Consider the following 17,793-nt stretch of genomic DNA (forward strand, 5'->3'; position numbering starts at 1 on the left):
AATTGAGTTGTAAGAGTCGGATAACAGCAGCTGCATGCAGTGGAGCAGCGTTGTGTGCAGGAAGCCCCGCATCAATAGCCATGGCGCTCGATTTTGAAACGTTATGGCTGCTACCAGAAGCTTCGCCGTAGCTAGTAACACATGCCAGTGAATCCTTGACCTTAGCAGTGTTACGAAGAACGATGACGAGATGGTCCGTATAAGCAGTGCAGCTGAATACATGGCCACCAAGTGACTTCCCAGACTGCTCTTGATGGAGACCGCAGAGCAACAATTCCACAGTGAAAGCAGTGCAGAGAGCGGGCAGCCCAGATGCACCGAACGACACTTCAAGGCGGACTGCGTGAGATGGCCATTGTAGAGTACACGGGACGTAGTTCCACGGAGAAGACACATTACGATGTCGATTGTAGTATCAGGGTATCCCATATTGTGGAGCACCCCTTCCAAGTAATCGTGACCGACCTGATCTCACGCCTGGCTGAAGTCAAGAGCTGCCGAAAGTCCAGGCCCACGACGGGCGTGAGCAAGAGTGATTACGTCGCAATAACTACAGAGGGCAGTGCGGATGTTATTGGCACGTCCCAGAGAAGTTTGATCAGTGGGCTACCGGGCTGTCCGTTTAAGATTTTCGTGCTGCTGTTGAGCAACGTCAAGGCGGTAATCGCATGTCCGTGATGTACCCATAGGCTTGTGGATGGGAATGAGGAGACCTTCACGAAACCGTCTGGGATCTGCAGGAGACGACATAAGGTCCCGTCAAACATTCGTCCAAAACGGCGGCATTAGGGTCCAAAATGTCCGATAAAACTATAGTAGGAGACCGTCAGGGCGATTTGTTCGAAAAACCCGCCTGAATAGCATCCTAGACTTCGTCCTCTGTGACGTCATCAAGCAAATACGTCGTTCCATCCCCAGTAACCAAGACAAAAGACAGTCGGGAGATCACCATAATGTTGGCACGGTGGTGACGTTGTGCCGAGTACACGATAACATAATGTGCATGGAGGGCAGAGATCGTATATCACGTTGGGTGCCTAAGCGCACCCCGTCACCAGTCGCAAGAACATTAATTACAGTCCTCTGACGGTAGCGCTGTTCCGTTATCACATGGTACATAGACGGACGCTTTTGTGCTCAGTCGTCGTGTGTGCGCTCCCTACCATAGCTTCTTCAACGCGATGTCGAGAGAGGGATGTGGGCTGTGACTTGGTACGATTCGCATCGCCTGACGCTCCGGCGAATGTGACATCTTCACCGCCTTGCCGTGACCTCCTTTTTGTAACCAAGCAAGGCCTTGCAGAGGGCAGGCGTTGTTCAGAGGACCCACTATGACAGGGCAGTGTGATGTGCGTCACAGCGTCGACCACAAGCCGTCCACGTGGTCTCGATTAGCTACTGGCAGTCGGCTGAAGCGAGATGGATCGTGAGCAGTTTCCATAGTTCCCAGCCACGACACACTCTTTTGCGGCAGAGACTCAATGCAAAGATAGACGCATCACGGTGAGACAGCGCAACGGCCCAGACCTTAGCATCCTGCTCCCACTCGACAACATCGCGGGAGAGGTTAACATAATCGAAGCCACTGGAAGAAGGGCTAGTGAAATGTGTAAACCCCGGTCGATCACAATGAACATGCTCCCAAGAGTTCACTAGGTTGAGGTGCTGGAGTACTGCCGCTGGCGCCGCGCACAGTGACGGTGGCTACCCGAACCAGATGGCGCATAGACGTTGCTGATCCTGATGCCACTGAACGTCAGAGCAACTATACAGGGTGTTACAAAAAGGTGCGGCCAAACTTTCAGGTAACATTCCTCACACACAAAGAAAGAAAATACACTCCTGGAAATTGAAATAAGAACACCGTGAATTCATTGTCCCAGGGAGGGGAAACTTTATTGACACATTCCTGGGGTCAGATACATCACATGATCACACTGACAGAACCACAGGCACATAGACACAGGCAACAGAGCATGCACAATGTCGGCACTAGTACAGTGGATATCCACCTTTCGCAGCAATGCAGGCTGCTATTCTCCCATGGAGACGATCGTAGAGATGCTGGATGTAGTCCTGTGGAACGGCTTGCCATGCCATTTCCACCTGGCGCCTCAGTTGGACCAGCGTTCGTGCTGGACGTGCAGACCGCGTGAGACGACGCTTCATCAAGTCCCAAACATGCTCAATGGGGGACAGATCCGGAGATCTTGCTGGCCAGGGTAGTTGACTTACACCTTCTAGAGCACGTTGGGTGGCACGGGATACATGCGGACGTGCATTGTCCTGTTGGAACAGCAAGTTCCCTTGCCGGTCTAGGAATGGTAGAACGATGGGTTCGATGACGGTTTGGATGTACCGTGCACTATTCAGTGTCCCCTCGACGATCACCAGTGGTGTACGGCCAGTGTAGGAGATCGCTACCCACACCATGATGCCGGGTGTTGGCCCTGTATGCCTCGGTCGTATGCAGTCCTGATTGTGGCGCTCACCTGCACGGCGCCAAACACGCATACGACCATCATTGGCAACAAGGCAGAAGCGACTCTCATCGCTGAAGACGACACGTCTCCATTCGTCCCTCCATTCACGCCTGTCGCGACACCACTGGAGGCGGGCTGCACGATGTTGGGACGTGAGCGGAAGACGGCCTAACGGTGTGCGGGACCGTAGCCCAGCTTCATGGAGACGGTTGCGAATGGTCCTCGCCGATACCCCATGAGCAACAGTGTCCCTAATTTGCTGGGAAGTGGCGGTGCGGTCCCCTACGGCACTGCGTAGGATCCTACGGTCTTGGCGTGCATCCGTGCGTCGCTGCGGTCCGGTCCCAGGTCGACGGGCACGTGCACCTTCCGCCGACCACTGGCGACAACATCGATGTACTGTGGAGACCTCACGCCCCACGTGTTGAGCAATTCGGCGGTACGTCCACCCGGCCTCCCGCATGCCCACTATACGCCCTCGCTCAAAGTCCGTCAACTGCACATACGGTTCACGTCCACGCTGTCGCGGCATGCTACCAGTGTTAAAGAATGCGATGGAGCTCCGTATGCCACGGCAAACTGGCTGACACTGACGGCGGCGGTGCACAAATGATGCGCAGCTAGCGCCATTCGACGGCCAACACTGCGGTTCCTGGTGTGTCCGCTGTGCCGTGCGTGTGATCATTGCTTGTACAGCCCTCTCGCAGTGTCCGGAGCAAGTATGGTGGGTCTGACACACCGGTGTCAATGTGTTCTTTTTTCCATTTCCAGGAGTGTATGTTATGTGGACACGTGTCCGGAAACGCTTACTTTCCATGTTAGAGCTCATTTTATTACTTCTCTTCAAATCACATTAATCATGGAATGGAAACACACAGCAACAGAACGTACCAGCGTGACTACAAACACTTTGTTACAGGAAATGTTCAAAATATCCTCCGTTAGCGAGGATACATGCATCCACCCTCCGTCGCATGGAATCCCTGATGCGCTGATGCAGCCCTGGAGAATGGCGTATTGTATCACAGCCGTCCACAGTACGAGCACGAAGAGTCTCTACATTTGGTACCGGGGTTGCGTAGACAAGAGCTGTCAAATGCCCCCATAAATGAAAGTCAAGAGGGTTGAGGTCAGGAGAGCGTGGAGGCCATGGAATTGGTCCGCCTCTACCAATCCATCGGTCACCGAATCTGTTGTTCAGAAGCGTACGAACACTTCGACTGAAATGTGCAGGAGCTCCATCGTGCATGAACCACATGTTGTGTCGTACTTGTAAAGGCACATGTTCTAGCAGCACAGGTAGAGTATCCCATATGAAATCATGATAACGTGCTCCATTTAGCGTAGGTGGAAGAACATGGGGCCCCATCAAGACATCACCAACGATGCCTGCCCAAACGTTCACAGAAAATGTGTTGATGACGTGATTGCACAATTGCGTGCTGATTCTCGCCAGCCCACACATGTTGATTGTGAAAATTTACAATTTGATCCCGTTGGAATGAAGACTCATCCGTGAAGAGAACATTTGCACTGAAATGAGGATTGACACATTGTTGGATGAACCATTCGCAGAAGTGTACCCGTGGAGGCCAATCTGCTGCTGATAGTGCCTGCACACGCTGTACATGGTACGGAAACAACTGGTTCTCCCGTAGCACTCTCCATACAGTGACGTGGTTAACGTTACCTTGTACAGCAGCAACTTCTCTGACGCTGACATTAGGGTTATCGTCAACTGCACGAAGAATTGCCTCGTCCATTGCAGGTGTCCTCTCGTCGTTCTAGTTCTTCCCCAGTCGCGAGTCATAGGCTGGAATGTTCCGTGCTCCCTAAGACGCCGATCAATTGCTTCGAACGTCTTCCTGTCGGGACACCTTCGTTCTGGAAATCTGTCTCGATACAAACGTACCGCGCCACGGCTATTGCCCCGTGCTAATCCATACATCAAATGGGCATCTGCCAACTCCGCATTTGTAAACATTGCACTGACTGCAAAACCACGTTCGTGATGAACACTAACCTGTTGATGCTACGTACTGATGTGCTTGATGATAGTACTGTAGAGCAATGAGTCGCATATCAACACAAGCACCGAAGTCAACATTACCTTCCTTCAATTGGGCCAACTGGCGGTGAATCGAGGATGTGCAGTACATACTGACGAAACTAAAATGAGCTCTAACATGGAAATTAAGCGTTTCCGGACATATGTCCACATAACATCTTTTCTTTATTTGTGTGTAAGGAATGTTTCCTGATAGTTTGGCCGTACCTTTTTGTAACATCCTGTATACAGTCACATAGGATGACTGCCAGCCCACTGCCATTAGCGGAAGCATGGGAGACGTGTGTTGTAAATCCATGGGGAACACGAAAAATTGCAACATGCACCTGCTGAAGGAGATAAACGTCAACATACGCAGCTGTCAGCATTCCATGAAGTAATGTCAGTTCATGGCGCGCGTGCGAATGTTATTGACATTGACCGTGGCTATGTGATAAGTATGAAATCTGCCACCGCCAGGAGACAAACAATGCAAACAAAGGGGAAGTTCACTGTTCGGATCGCTTGGAAGGGTACATCACTGTGATAGGGAGGGAGCCGATTTCACCTAGGAGGTTTCGTCGCTCTGTACATCTTCAGAACGTCCATCCTCAGCATCGACGTCTCCATCCAGGAGTCAGACGTCTCAATGGGCTGGTTCAGTGGAACACTATCGGAGATGCGGATGTGCGCCCAGGTAGCGTCAGGCACACATAGGGACTCAGTCGCATCAGATGCAGGCGGGGGAAGGTAGGTGTCCATAGGTGGATGCAGAATGGAGACGGAGGCGAGGAGACACGCCGGCCACGGTGGTCTAGTGGTTCTAGGCGCGCAGTCCGGAACCGCGGGACTGCTACGATCGCAGGTTCGAATCCTGCCTCGGGCATGGATGTGTGTGATGTCCTTAGGTTAGTTAGGTTTAAGTAGTTCTAAGTTCTAGGGGACTGATGACCACAGAAGTTAAGTCCCATAGTGCTCAGAGCCATTTGAACCATTTTTGAGGAGACACGTTGCACTTTCTGGTGCCAGGGTGTCAAAAGACAGCGCATCAGTTGGAGGGTCGTCATCCTGTGCACACATCCGATGGAGACAGTCGTCGGAAAGGGTATGGCGTTGTCTTTTCCGTTTCCTCAGTGATCTTTGCTTCCTGACAGGTTGTTCTATGTCGGAAGGCGAGTGTCTGTCATCCGACATGCCGCCAGACGGCAGAAAAGCGGAGGTCCGTACAGCTCCATGATCAACAACCACGGGGTCGGGTCAGACTGCTTGCGTCTAATGACGGACATCGTCCGTTGGTACTGTCTCTGGTGGCGGCTTAGGAGGGCAGGAGAAACGTCCATCGCGTCGTCGAGAGGAGTCGATGCTGGTGCAGACTGACTCAGAATGGGCAGCAGGCAGCCCCGCAGCGGATGCGTAAGACAGAGGTAACACAGTAAGCGCCGCAGGGAGAGCGACGACTTCAATTCACAACGGAGATGACCTTCCTGGCCACAACCTGAACAAGTACGCGGCTGGTCACCGTACATGACGACAGTCCTGCAACCAGCAATAACCAAAAAGGAAGGCACTTATTTCTTTAATTCGTTTTTTTGTCTGACGGACAGCATTTAGGATGTGATAGGTTTCTAACGACTTCCACGTTTCAGCAACGTGACTGACGATGTTGCCATAATGTTTAAAGACGGTCACTACAACGTCCGACGGCACCTAAATGGGAGTTCGAAAACCGTCAACGATCGGAAGCCAAAATCAACGTGATCGGTTATGACAGTCTCTGTATGGTCGTGAGAGTATCGAAACTTGTGATAATTGTCTTGACGCCACACAACGTCGGCGCACAGCTCTTGATTCGCTAGTTTTATGAACACAATAGTACTGAGGGTTGAAAAATGAATTAATGTCTTGCTGCGGGAGACGCATATCTTCCACTATAAACCGATCTGCTTCATTTGCCTTTGGTCGTTCATAATCCATTGGAAACATTAATTTAATCGTGGCTTCGCGGCAGAAAACGCCATGATGGTCAATGAAGTCGGACTCTAAGACAAGCTACTAGCGGAAGTAAACAAACGCGCGTTCGCTCGCAAGCAGCGCAACAGGTAAGACGCAGACAGAGAAAAATATCTGAAATTGCTAAATAATGAGAGGACTAAAATTATAGCTCTGACTTGGTGGTTAATTTGATATTTGCTTTAAGTTAACAAAATTTATACGACAAAAGAAATGAAAGTTTGCAGTTAGTAAGCATATTTCGATTAACTGTAAGTGCAATAAGCTCTGTTCTAGTTAGGTATGCCCAAATATTTAACATTTTCACCATAGGGACACCTGAGATAGAAACTATAGGCAGTGTTCATAAAAGTTAATAATATTATTTACACAAACCAGCAGTATAGTAGAGGTCCCACTACGCTTAGTTACAAGGTGTACAACTAAATTTTAAGGAACCATTTATTTAGTAAAGTGGCACTTTGCATGTTATCATTGAATTATTAGTTAAGAAGAAGAATCTACGCTTTAACGATGTAATGATTGAACGAAGCGTCGGAGAAACGCGAATGACGAGTTACTAAACTAAGAGAACACCAAGTGTCATTAATTTACCGAAAGACTGAAGCTAACTGAATAATTTTAAGTAAGTATAAATTGGATAATATACTACAGGTGTTAGTATAAGTATATATAAGAAAAAGTTGTATTGGTTGTTAGCACTTGAGTCTGCACTGAAGGAAATCGATTTAATATTGCAAATGCGAGCACGTACACGCAACATCTTAATGATATCTAGATTTTTGTACTAGGTCTAAGTTAGTCAGACGCGAAACTGTGCAAGGTTGCATGTACATAAATAATTAAAACGTATAACGGAAACGAGTGATATAGAATCGATACTAGCAGAGCATCTGCTCACAATTTACACACCTAATCGTTGACTAATTATCCACAGTAATACATACAGGAGATATTGGGTAGATACGTAAAGTGTTGATCGCGGCCAGCACTTGCTTTAACTGTAGTCCATGAAGTATTCGTGTATTCTGCGGACAACTATTACTTTGTGGGACGGTATACAGAATCTTGACCGCTGGAGTAATTCATAATAGTGATTCTTATATCGTTAACATTGTAAAGGATGTTCTTGGAGACGCATGACTACACGTATCATTCATATTATTTCGCTACAGTACGGTATGGGGAACGGGAAACCTATTCAACAACAGGCTAATGGTACTTGTTGCCTGTTAAGGTCGTAACCAGACCCCACGAAGCTATAGACCCAAGTACTCAACAAGGCACTGTCTCAGCTGATGGTGGCTCCAAAACGGTGTGGGCTGCGTTTGCCTGGAATGGGCTGTGTCCTCTCGTCCTACTGAACTGATCGCTGACTGGAAATGGTTGAACACCATTTGCTGCCACTCATGGACCTCATGTTGCCAAACAACAATGGAACTTTTGTGGATGACAATGGGCCATGTAACCGAGCCACAGCCGTTCGCGTTTGGTTTGAAGAACATTCTGGACAATTCGAGCGAATAATTTGGTCACCCAAATCGCCCAACATTAATCCCATCGAACAATTATGGGCCATAACTGAGAGATCAGTTCGTGCACAAAATTCCGCGCCTGCAACACTTTCGCATTTATGGAGGGCTACAGAGAGCGGCATGGCTCAATATTTCTTCAGGGGACTTCCAACGACTTGTTGAGCCCATACCACGTCGAGTTGCTGCACTACGCCGGGCAGAAGGGGGTCCGGAGGTCCTGCGTGACATTAGAAGGTATCCCATGATTTTTATCACCTCCGTGTATGTACCCTCTTCAGTCACAAAATGTAAAAAACAACGTGCAAGGAACCTAGCCAAATCACATGAATATTGGTGTTAGATAGTAGATGAGTCATTACTCGACTCCTGGAGTATTCAGTGCAACTCCTGTAATGAACTTCTAATAAATAAAGAGCTGTATTATCTTATATCTAAGTGCACAAAACAAGAGAAATGGTATGAATTATACCTCATTAGGCGAACAGGTTCCAAACTTCTTGCCGCACGGTGTAGCCGTGCGCTCTATGGCGCCTTGCCGCGGTTCGCGTGGCTGCCCCCGTCGGAGGTTCGAGTCCTCCCTCGGGCATGGGTGTGTGTTGTCCTTAGCGCAAGGTACTTTAATTTAGATTAAGTAGTGTGTAAGCCTAGGGACCGATGACCTCAACAGTTTGCTCCTATAGGAACATCTTCTTTGCTGTTGCCACTTTCTGGTTGTAAAGGAGAGACACTGGAAATAATATTCGCTGATGAACAGCTTCTTGTCAGTTTTCGTCACATACTGAGGCTATAGCTATTCCTCGACTTACGGACTGAATTGAGTGAAGAGAAAATCAAGGAGCATTTAGAGTCCCAAAATAATATCAGCTCAGATATAACATTACTCTGTAACACTAATTTTTCTCAGAAATTTCTAGATCGACACAGATATGTGAAAGCTCTATTCCACACGGTTATTACAAAAAATGAGTAAGTTTTGGACTGTCTTTGCTATAGATGTGGCTATTGTTGAATTCATTTATTTTATGCAACAGTGACTAACATTGTCTACTTAAATCATACATGTTGTTAATTAAGTCGATTATGCCTCAAATATGCGAAATCTGAAACGAGAATAGAATGATAACATTACGGTTAATACCAAATGAAGGTGGACTACGAGAAACTTCTTATTTATACTTACTTAGAAAACAGAGTGCAATATAAAATTATTTGTAATATAATTTCAAAGCGAATTGCTTTCAAGAACGAGCAGTTGCAGAAAAGCAGAACGCCTACGATCACAACACTCTTGTAACAAGCATACTATTTAAATGAATCACCAGACAATCCTACGGGAATGAGCACCATTACGAAATGCCTTGTTGTGCTGATCAACATAATAGGCATTAAGCGCGTATGTAACATGTACTATGATTACGTTTAATTGAGAAAGAAATCGCGGTGCAGATCTTCTACTCTTGTTCTCTGCAAACCACTGAGATGTGCGAGGCAGAGGGTGCGTTTCATTATACCGGTTATTGACGCTTTTATCCGTTCCATTCACGTGTGAAACGCAGGAAGGATGATTCCTTAAACCCCTCTGTGCTTCCTGTAATTAATTTAGTTTTGTCTTCGCGATCCCTATGGGAGCGATACGTTGAGGGTTGCAGAACATTCTAAGTAGGCTTTCACGCGATACTCTGCTTCCATCTTCAGGCGGTTGTCGATTCTGTTCTTTCAGCATCTACGTGGCACTCTCCACGGGGCAAGCAAACTTGTAATCATTTGTGATGCTCCCTGTCGGAGGTTCGAGTCTTCCCTCGGACATGGATGTGTGTGTTGTCCTTAGCGTAAGTTTAAGTTAGATTAAGGACCGATGACCTCAGCAGTTTGCTCCCATAGGAACTTGCCATCATTTGTAATGTCTTTCCTTGTGTCTGTTCAATATCCGCTGTTAGTTCCATTTGGTACTGATCCCACACATTTGAGAAATATTCTAGGATGGGTCAGACGAGTGTTTCGAATGCAATCTCCTTGACAGGTTCATTGCATTTCCCTAATATACTATCAATGAATAGGAGTCTTGCACCTACTTTACCTACGACTGAGACTATGTGATTGTCACATTTCATATCCCTAAAAATATTTACATCTCGGTGTTTGCATAGTTTTTCTTTTTGTGAAGTGCACAATTTTACATTCCTGAACATTTAAGTGATTTACCAATCTTTGCACCACTTTGAAATCTTATGATCCGATTGGATATCTGTGCAGCTTGTTTTAGCCAGTACTTCGTTACAGATAAATGTGTCGTCTGTGAAAAGTCAGAGGTTACTCTACAGATTGTCTATAAGAGCATTAATGTTCAACATGAACGGCAAACCGAGCGAGGTGGCGCAGTGGTTAGCACACTGGACTCGCATTCGGGAGGACGACGGTTCAATCCCGTCTCCGGCAATCCTGATTTAGGTTTTCCGTGATTTCCCTAAATCGTTTCTGGCAAATGCCGGGATGGTTCCTTTGAAAGGCCACGGCCGATTTCCTTCCCAATCCTTCCCTAACCCGAGCTTGCGCTCCGTCTCTAATGACCTCGTTGTCGACGGGACGTTAAACACTAACCACCACCACCACCATGAACGGCAAAGGTCCTAATACACATCTCCGGTGGCACATTTGCAGTTACATCTGTCGACGACTCTCCACGCAAGATAACGTGTTATTTTCTCCCACCAAGAAATCCTCAATCTAGTTCCAAATCTCGCTTGACATGATCATACTTTTGGTAATAAGCGCATGTGTGTTATACAGTAAAATACCTTTCGTAAAACAAGATACGCTGCATTTACCTGACTGCCTTGATCCATGGCTTTCAGGATGTAATACGAGATAAGAGCGAGTTTCATCGAAAGAGATCTGCTTTTAGCCCCCAAGCCCTCTTCGTAATTTTGTGAATTTCAGGACTTGTAGTGGCATGATTTTATTGCCCTCAAACTTTTTCTTTTCTCGAACACATGCAGAAGCTTGAGGGAGTTTTATTTTATATTTACTTGGAACCAGCAGTCTCTTCCTGTGCCCATTACTAGTTTTCTTTCTTTCTTTTCGTTTGTTACATTTGAAAGTATGGCTGAGTACTTTTTATGTCCCAGGGACCTGGTACGTTTATTTTCCTCTCAATTAGTAATGCGAACTTTTAGATTCATCCTCTTCTCCTCTTAGTTTTGAATCCAAAGTCTTTTCTAAAAATCATGTAGCAACTGCTGAACTTTTGCGGTTCCTTCTATTTGGCCGGAAGAAACGGCATGCAGCAAATAGTACGGTCTCGCGGTTTTTCTATTTCTCCCTACTGGCTAGTCAATGCAAACCACTAAGGATAGACAGATTTTGATGGTTTTTGGACAGCAACCAGCCTCAAATTTACTTTAAGTTCCTTTATTCAAAGGGTACCATTACCGGTTTCGAATCGTTGTGATTCATCATCAGACGGTTTACACGCTTTCTTTATGACATGTGGTGTGTTTTTTTACAAATTAATTGTCCTAAAATATAAATAATACATAATTATAAACACGCCACACACAGGTGGTTGCGTTATTTATTTTCGTTGCGTGTGACTTACGTGAAATGTCGGTTTGGAGTGTTTGTTTTCATAACATTCGTCCAACAGATATGAATACATTCCCACTGCATTCTTATTGTTGCACACGTAAATTTTTCTCACTGAACACTTTAGATTTGTCACTGAGAAGATTTCTACTACGCACCACATGTTTTGATACATACAAAGAGCTTACAAAAATGTGAGTATCAAAGATGCTATGATACATCGGAACATTTGATGATGATGTCCTATGCTTGGAAAGGATCATATTTTCATTTACGCAACTGTAATGCGTTTTACACTAGTACAGAGACATTGATTTTTTGTGTTGATATTGTTACATTAATTATAAAGTTTTATATGTAAAATAGTACATTATTTAATTACATTTAACATCATGAGAATTATAGTAACATATAAATTTGCTACTTCATCTGCAGATAGGCGTACTAATATTATTTGCTTTGAAGGTTGGAAAATAATTTTTGGAAATTTTTCAGGAAAGGGGTGTTACCTAACTCTGTTTGTTCATTAAGGATATAGTCTGGGGTGCTGTTTTGTGTGTGTGTGTTTATTTCTATTTCTTCTAATATATTCATAGTGGCTCCTTTTTCTGCTAGATGTAAAATTTTTAAAATCTTCTCGTTTGGATATAAAGAAATATGTGTTGGGTGATGAAAATTTCAATGGGAATACCACCACACAAAACCAAAAGGCATGATTAACAAAATCTCTTTTTGGTCAGAATTACATTCGGAAAAGACCATGTTTCTGTTGCTTTAATCAGCCTGAATAGTTTAAAAGGTGGTACAGCTGATGAAGAACATAAAAAATCGATTAAAGAAATAAAAAATTATTTCGGAGCGTACAGTCTGTGCGAGCGAGGCAGCGGGTGTTCAGCTATTGTTAGGATAAGTTGGGATGCATTTACTGAGCTACGCCATTGCTAGTTGTGAAAGTATCAGCACTTCCATGTTTTTCTCTTGAGGAACTACGTCTTTTAGTTAATATTTGGTGTGAAGATTAATTAACTCAAGAGAAACGTTAGGTCTTGTGTTCATGCTTTGTTCTTTAATGGCAACTATCCATGTGGTCATATGTGTTACTTGTGATAACTTTCACTTGATGGGGATTGCACTGATTATTAAATGGTATGTCACTTAACGGAGCAGAATCTGAATGAAGTTCTTGATTGCAGAGAAATCTTATCAATCAAGTAAATTTAGAAACTTTCATGGCTGCCAGCCATATGTGTGTACCTTCGTATTCTTGTTTCCTGTTCATTATTCTTTGTTTTCATCTCCTTCCGTGAATCTTATCATTGTAATTATAACATGGACAGCAAATTTCATTTTCCAGTAGCGGAGTGCAATGGGAATTTCACCGTTAAATGCAGAGGTGAGAGCGGATAGGTGGAAAGAGTACATTGAAGGCCGCTATGAGGGGGAAGATTTCCCTAATGAGGTGGTAGAAGAAGAAACAGGAGTCACTGCAGAAGAGATAGGGGATCTGGTATTAGAATCAGAACTTAAAAGGCAGAAGGGAAAGATAACTTTCCACCAGAATCATTGGGAGAAGTGGCAACAAAACTACTATTTACGCTGGTGTATAGAACGTATGAATCTGTCGGTATACCATCTACCTTTCAGAAAAATATCATCCACACAACTCCGAAGACTGCAAGAGCTGACGATTGCGAGAATTACCAAACAATTAGCTTAACAGCTCATGCATCCAAGTTGCTGACAAGAATAATATACAGAAGAATGGAAAAGAAAGCTGAGGACGTGTTAGATGACGATCAGTTTGGCTTTAGGAGATGTAAAGGGACAAGAGAGACAGTTCTGACGTTGCGGTTGATAATAAAAGTAACACTAAAGAAAAATCGGGACACGTTCATGGTTTTCGTATATCTGGAAACAGCGTTCGACAGTGTCAAATGGTGTACGATTTTCGAAATTCTGAGGAAAATAGGGATAAACGAAGTAGGCAGAGACGGGTGATACACAACATGTAGATAAGCCAAGTGGAAATAATAGGTAGGAGTGGAAGGCCAAGGACGATGAGCTCGGATTAAAAAGAGTGGAAAACAGTGACGCAGTCTGTCGCACCTACTGTTCAATCTACTCATGGAAGAAACAATTATGGAAATAAAAGAAAGGTTCAGTAGTGGAATTAAAATTCAGAGCGAAAGGATATCAATGGTACGATTATCTGACGACAGTGCTACCCTCATTGAGAGTGAAGAAGAATATGGATTGAGAGTAAACTGAAGAAAGACCAAAGTAATAAGAAGTAGCAGAGATGAGAAGAGCGAGAAACTTAACATTAGGATTGATGGGCACGAAGTAGATGAAGTTAAGGAAATCCGCCAGCTAGGCAGCAAAATAACCAATGACGGGCGGAGCAAGGAGGTTATCAAGAGCAGATTGGACTACCAAAAAGGACATTCCTGGCCAAGAGAAGTCTACCAGTATAAAAAATTGGCCGTAATTGAAGAATGTTGAAAATTAATTGGATTATCAAGGTAAGGAATGAGGAGGTTCTGCGCCGGACGTCTGTGAAGGCATCAGGGAATAACTTCCATGACGTGATTCGCGATGGGATCCATCCAACCAGTCAGAATACTGGTGACCCATAATTAAAAAAAAAAAAAAAAAAAAAAAAAAAAAAAAAAAAAAAAAAAAAAAAAAAAAAATAGTTTACCATGATTACGTCACTCTTTTTGTGTGGCGTTGAGCGCCCAATGGTTTGTGGTTGTCGACCAATGAGCTGTTTTAGAATCTAGAACTCAGTCTCCCGAGTACGACGAATATCATTATCGGTAATCTCCGGATCTTATGATGAATTCTGTCTAATTTATTTAATGCACTTTGCGGCCGGGAGGTGCTGTTCTCTTTGTTATCATTTAGTAGTATCTAATCTAACTGCATGACCCCTATACTTGTCTCATTATCAATGATACCGGTTTTAATGTGGGCGTCGTCAAAGAGGTCAGGTCAATTTGTTGTTGATAGATCCAATATATTTCCATCGTGAGTGAGGTTCGGAACTATCTGTTCTATGTAGTTTTCAGAGAAAGCATCTAGTAACGCTTGGCGGAATGTCTTGTTCCTCCCACCACTATCAGAACTGTAATTTTCACAATTGAGTGATGGATGATTAAAGCCGCTCTGATGATTACGGTATAACTGGGGAACTCATGAGGTTTTCTCTAAAGTTTTTAGTTACATTTTGAAGTGAATCTGACAGTCGACAGGATGCAGTTATAATTTTATGCCCATCCCTTGTACTAAGTCTTACTCAAACAGTCACGCAATCAGCTTCAGTTTCTATATCGGTGGAATAGTGTTTCTCGTCTACTACGACAAATACACCACCTCCAGTTCCCATTAGCCTATTCTTTCGATAATTTATCCCAAAAATTTCACTGCTGTCCATTTCGGATTTTAAACGGCTTTCTGTGCAGTATCATGTGAGCTTCACAGCATTCTTGTTACGAATACTTCGGGATTTAACCACAAAGGGGGGAGGGGGATTTCTTTGCTCTTACACCGATACTTCTAGGTCTACCACAGCTATCGGTATCTGGGCAGTATGGAGAGTCACTTAATCTAAAAAGACCCTTGTATGCATCTCTCACAGAATTAGCGACCTAGGCAGCAGCCTCTGACATGCAGTGGTACTTGACCCGTTTAGGGGAACCTACAGTTCTCAACCCTATGGCTCAAGTCTAGGAAGTCACAGTGTAGCCAGTCACTCTCTGGTTCAAGCCTTCCACTTGACTCTGAACCATGGTCCGATGCTCTGTTCTAGGGACAATACTGCAGATAGCGAGCTTCGCTGAAACTCCATGAACAAGCCTGGTCTCCTTAACCTTCTCTGCCAGTCTCTGGAATGATCCCAGTATGACCCTGGAGCTCAGACAACAGCTATCGTTTGTCCCAGCGTATGCCACAACCTGCAGTTGGTTGCATCCTGTTCCCTCAATGCCTCCCGGAATAGTCTCTTCAGCAAGGTGTTCCCTCCCAACCAGTGCTGCCGTTTCCCTAATGTAATATTCGTTGCACGTTTGAAATGCCAGCAGTTGATATGCCCTCCGCTCTGTTCTGTTGTCTGTCCCTGACGTGATAAATAGCACGTTTCCCAACAGGTGAAGGGTGTCTCATTGGGTCAGTTTCAGTTACAGTGGAAACAGCATCTCGAAATTGGTGGTTATGGGGATGAGAGTAACATCGTAATTTCTCCGTGGTCCCTGTCATCCCTGTGCAGGGGGCCTAGATATAACACTGACGTGACACTCACAGTAAGCTGGACGATTAAAGGAATGAAGTGATACGCTTCAAGATCTCTAAGGCTACAGATACAGCAACAAGCTCAGTAGACAATACAGCTGAAGAGGAATGAACATCTCAAAAAGAGCAATCACAGAAGTTGGAAAGAGAAACATAGGTACAAAGAAGGTAGTTGAAGAGAAAGCATGGGTAATAGGAAAAAATACTTCAGTTGATCGATGAAGAAAGGAAGTACAAAAATGTTCAGCGAAATTTAGGAATACAGAAATACAAGTCGCTAAGGAATCAAACAAATAGGAAGTGCAGGGAATCTAAGACGAAGTGGCTCCATGAAAAATATAACGAAATCGAAAAAGAAATGATTGTCGAAAGGACTGACTGAGCATATAGTACCGAGCGAGGTGGCGCAGTGGCTAGCACACTGCGCTCGCATTCGGGAGGACGACAGTTCAATCCCGCGTCCGGCCATCCTGATTCAGGTTTTCCGTGATTTCCCTAAATTGCTCAAGGAAAATGCTGGGATGGTTCTTTTGAAAGGTCATGGCCTACTTCCTTCCCCGTTCTTCCCTAATCCGATGAGATCGATGACCTCGCTGTCTGGTCTCCTCCCCAAAACAACTCCACTCAGCATATAGGAAAGTCAAAACAACATTTGGTGAAATTAAAAGCAAGGGTGATAACATTAAGAGTGCAACGGAAATTCCACTGTCAAGGAGAGAGTGGATCTATGAAGGGGGAAAATTTGTCTAATGTGATAGAAGAAGAAACAGGAGTCGATTTAGAAGAGATGGGGGATGCAGTATTAGTATCAGAATTTAAAAGAGCTTCGGAGGACTGAAGATCAAATAAGGCAGAATGTATAGATAACAATCCATCAGAACTTCTAAAGTCATTGGGGGGAAGTGGCAACAAAACGACTATTCACGCTGGTGTGTAGAACGTATGAGTCTGGTGAAATACCATCTGACTCAGAAAAATATCATACACACAATTCCGAAGACAGCAAGAGCTGACAAGTGCGAGCATTACCGCACAATCAGTTTAACAGCTCATGCATCCAAGTTACCGATATTAATAATATACAGAAGAATGGAAAAGAAAATTGAGGATATGTTAGATGACGATCAGTTTGGTTCTAGGAAAGGTAAAGGCATCAGAGAGGCAAATCTGACGTTGCGGTTGATAATGGAAGCAAGACTAAAGAAAAATCGAGACGCATTCAAAGGATTTGTCGACCTGGAAAAAACGTTCGACAATGTAAAATGGCTCAAGATGTTAGCAATTCTGAGAAAAATAGGAAGAGGAGGGTAATATACAATAAGTACAAGAGCCAAGAGCGAATAATAATAGTGGTGAACCAAGAATGAAGTGCGGATTAAAAAGGGTGTAAGGCAGGGATGTAGTCTTTCGCACCTACTGTTCAATCTGTACATCAAAGAAGCAATAGAGGAAATAAAATAAAGGTTCAGGAATAGGATTAAAATTCAAGGTGAAAGGATATCAGTGATACCATTCGCTGATGACATCTTTACCCTCAGTGAAAGTGAAGAATGGAATGGTACAATAAGTACAGAATGCGGGTTGAGAGTAAATCGAGGAAAGACGAAAGTAATGAGAAGTGGCAGAAATGAGAACAGCGAGAAACTTAACTAGGGAAGTAACAAACGACGGACGGAGCAAGGAGGACATCAAAAGCAGTCTAGCACTAGCAAAAAGGACATTCCTGGCCAAGAGAAGTCTACTAGTATCAAAAATTGGCCGTAATTTAAGAAAGAAATTTCTGAGAATGTGCGTTTGGAGCAGAGCATTGTATGGTAGTGAAACATGGACTGTGGGAAAACCGGAA

Source organism: Schistocerca piceifrons, chromosome 2 (assembly GCF_021461385.2).
Source record: "Schistocerca piceifrons isolate TAMUIC-IGC-003096 chromosome 2, iqSchPice1.1, whole genome shotgun sequence".
Lineage (NCBI taxonomy): Eukaryota > Metazoa > Arthropoda > Insecta > Orthoptera > Acrididae > Schistocerca > Schistocerca piceifrons.